Raw genomic sequence first — 4,215 nt, forward strand, 5'->3', positions numbered from 1 at the left:
TGCCAAGAATTTTCTAAGCTAATGCAAAGTGAATTCTAGATAAGCATGATGGGGGAGCTCTCATTTTTCTCGGGACTCCAAATCAAGCAAAGAAAAGATGGCATCTTCATCAATCAAGCTAAATACGTCAAAGATATGCTCAAGAAGTTTGGACTGGAAAATGGGAAACCTCATGACACTCCAATGAGCTCATCAACAAAGCTTGACATAGATGAAGCAGGTAAATGTGTGGATGTTAAATTATATAGGTCAATAATTGGCTTTTTGCTTTATCTAACTGCAAGTAGACCGGATATTATTTTTAGTGTTTGCTTATGTGCTAGATTTCAATCATGCCCTAAGGAATCACATTTACTAGCTGTTAAGAGAATCTTTAGATACCTTAAGGATACTCCTAGTTTAGGACTTTGGTATCCTAGAGACTCTAGCTTTACTTGCATGCCTTTTCTGATGCGGATTATGGAGGATGCAAATTAGATAGGAAAAGCACCTCCGGTACTTGCCAATTCCTTGTAAATATGATGATTTCTTGGTTTTCAAAGAAACAAAATTGTGTTGCATTATCTACCACTGAATCGGAATACATTTCAGCTGGTAGTTGTTGTGCACAAGTTTTATGGATGAAACAACGACTTTTTGATTATGGAATTGAAGTAGGTACCATTCCTATCAAGTGTGACAATACTAGTGTTATTTGTCTCACTAAAAATCCCATCCAACACTCTATAACTAAGCATATTGAAGATGTGGTTCTAGAATTTGTTAATACTTTGCATCAATTAGCAGATATATTTACAAATCCTTTAGACAAGGAACGTTTTTGGACACTTAGGAGAGAATTAGGTTTAACTGGCCTACCTTCACTTAGTGTTTAAAATAATTTTAGCACTTTTAAGAATAAATGAAAAATGCTTGTAATACTTTTTATTGCATTCTTTGCTTTTAGTTAGGGGGATTTTATGATTCTTGGTGAAAATTAACTTTGTGTTCAAATGTAGTTTAAAGTTTAATTTGATTGATTGAACATGATTAATTTTCAATATATGAGTTGCCAATACCACTAGAGAAAATTAATTTAGCATTTTGAGTGTTTAAAATCATATTTTAGCATTTTTGGTGCAGAGGGAATCAATACCCCCCTTGAAGGGGAACCGATTCCCCCCAACAGGGGAATCGATACCCTCTGGGGGTTCTGGATATAACACGACCAGAACACTCTTTTCTCTAAAAACCTCTTCTACTCCTTACCGACATTCACTCTCTCTATCTCCCAAATCTCCACTTTGCTTCAAAACAACAATTTTAATCAAAATTACTTCAAATATCATCTCCTAAACCTGTTGGAATCATCAAAATCGTGCAAACTTCATCCAATCTTACTCTAATCCGAAATTCTTCAAGGTATTTTTCTAAAAACTTCTATTTTATCAATTTTTGATTTAGAACTAGTTTTAATTATTTCTAGGTTGAACTTTAGATCGGGCAATGATTGTATAGAAACTAGATTTTACAACTAATTTCATCAAAAACTCAAGAATATTTCAAAAAAAAATTTGAAACTTTTTGAAATTAAAAAAAAAATTGATTTGATTATGTTGTTATTATGAAAACTATATGTATATTGATTTTCAAAACCTTATTTTTCAATAGTTTTCAAAAACTTTGCCCATTAGGATTGGTTTAGAGAAACTTGAGATATTGAGGACTCAATTGAGTTTTGAGATTGATTATATTGCATACATGTGTTTTAAAATTGCAGGTTATTCTTTCCATTCTAATTACCTTAAATCATGTCTCACAAATGTTCTAGACCTTCCTCTAGTCGTTCTAGCCAACCTCCTAACTCACCTCCAAATCCTCCACCTATCCAACAAATTCTTATTCTTAATCCCGATGATCCAAACATGATCATTCGCAATTCTTACTTCAATGAACCCGGTCGTAGACAAAATCTCTATTTTAGGTTTTGTCAATACTTTGAGTCCTACAAAATACGGGAAGAACGCATCCCATCTCTTCAAGCTATGTTAAACATCAATTTCCGACATCTTTCTACTCTTCAAGAGTGGAAATTTGACAAACTCTTTGAGCTTGAACCAATAGTCTACCATCAACTCGTTCGTATCTTCTACTCTAATGTCGTTTGCATTCAAAACCGGGAGAAAACCTTAACCATAGGAATTTGATCCTATCTTCTAGGATGATTCTTTCATCTTGACCCGGGATACAGAGCCAAAGCATTAGGATTAGATAATGATGGGTTAGACAATGAAAAACTGACAGTAGGATCTCAGTATAAACAAAGGGATAGTGCGAGTGTGTTAGATCTTCACGACCATTTTCTTTATCTCATGATCTCTTGGTGGTTTCGACCATCCGGAGGCGGTTACTCTACTCTCCAAGCCATGGATTTATTTTGGCTACATTGTGTCCAAAATAATCTTAAAATCAACCTTCCACGGATTATCTTTGCTGAACTTGTTGAAACCGTAAATCTTGTTCCTAATAAGAAACTCTGTTCATCTTTAGTTTACGGTTGTATTCTTAGTAATCTGTTTAAGAAGGTTGGGCTTAGAGTTGGTCTTGATGCTTCCTTTCCCCTCAAAAATCAAATCAACCTATTTTCTTTAACCAAATCGGGATGGAAGATCAATGAAGAAACTGGTCTTTGGGTTCGTACTCATGAACAACCTCCGGAAGCCGGCGACTCCGACGATGAGCAAGAACAGCACGAGGAACAAGCACAACCATAGAAATAAGTACAGCAAGAATATCAAATGCCTCCATACTTCCGATCATTTGTGGAGAATATTGATTTGAGGCTTGCATCCATCGATTCAAATCTGACTGCTACCATAGAAACGATGAATCGTCGTTTCGACAGTTTGGATGAAAGGGTCGATGCACTTTCATGTGATGTGACCAACATTTGGTCACATTTATCTCCTCCTGATGTGCCAATGGACGATTAGGCCCTGTTTCTTGCTTAGCATTATTGGATCAAAACTTCAAACTTATTGTTTTCAATATTTTGAATGAATTTGGACTATTTTTACTTTAATTGTTGGATGTTTGAATTTGGTTTATGGATTATGGATGTTTGAACTTATATTTCTATATATTTGGTTTGGTTAAATTTATTCATTCTTGCATCATTTACATCATGTTAGATATATCACCAATTTGGCCATGTCACATTGTTTATGAATATTGATTATGAAACTAATGGCTAACATTTCTCTTGATTGTGATCTTAGCAGCTTAAGCTATATTTATAATCAATTGGCTAAATGATTTCAAAAACTTGTTTAAAATCTTTTAAAAATCTTTTTGATTTAACAAAAAGGGGGAGAAATGTTAAAGTGTTTTTAAAGGGGAGAAGTGTTAGAGTAAGTAAAGGGGAGAAGTGTCAGAGTAAGGGGGAGTAATTTCAAAACTTGATTTCAAAATCTTAAAATTACTAAAATGTTTTGTTATATCAAAAAGGGGTAGATTGTTGAAAACATTTTGATATTTCGATATAACAAATTAAGTTAAATGAATTTTAAGATTTTCCAAAAGATTTTCCAAGTATATTCGATATAATTATTCGAATATCAAAATATTACCCCAAATCTTTCAAATGTCATTTTTAATCCTTACTCAAGTGTAAAATTAAGTTTTAATCTTAAAATAATTTCAAAACAATTTTACAAAGTATTTCGAACCATTTCAAAGCCAAAAATTTCAGATTGCTCATAGGGAACCGATTCCCCCCTGAATGGTTTGGCTTTGAGAAAAACAAAATGCTCGGAGGGAACCGATTCCCCCCCAAGGGGGTACCGATTCCCCCCTGTTTAAAGGTCGAAATATTTGAATTTTACACTTAGTGAACCGATTCTCCATGAGGGGGTATCAATTCCCCCCACGCTCCAAACTGTTTTATTAATTGATTTCACACTAAAACGGCTCTATTGACTCCACTAATCATCCCCGGCGTTCAGAATCAATTGAAGGAGTATTTAAACAAGCTTAGAAGCCATTGATCAAAAACAAGAAACAACAATCAACAAGAATCAAGAGAGAATCAAATAGAAAGCATCAACCCTCAAGTTTGAGCATTTTCAAGCCTATTTCATTCAATATTCATTTTTGCTTTCAAGAACACTTATTATGCTCAATTGTAATATTCTTGAGTGTTCTTTCTTTGTTCTAGAATTGTGCAAACATCTTGCC

This window comes from Hibiscus syriacus, unplaced genomic scaffold (assembly GCF_006381635.1).
Source record: "Hibiscus syriacus cultivar Baekdansim isolate YM2019G1 unplaced genomic scaffold, ASM638163v2 tig00116971_pilon, whole genome shotgun sequence".
Classification (NCBI taxonomy): Eukaryota; Viridiplantae; Streptophyta; class Magnoliopsida; order Malvales; family Malvaceae; genus Hibiscus; species Hibiscus syriacus.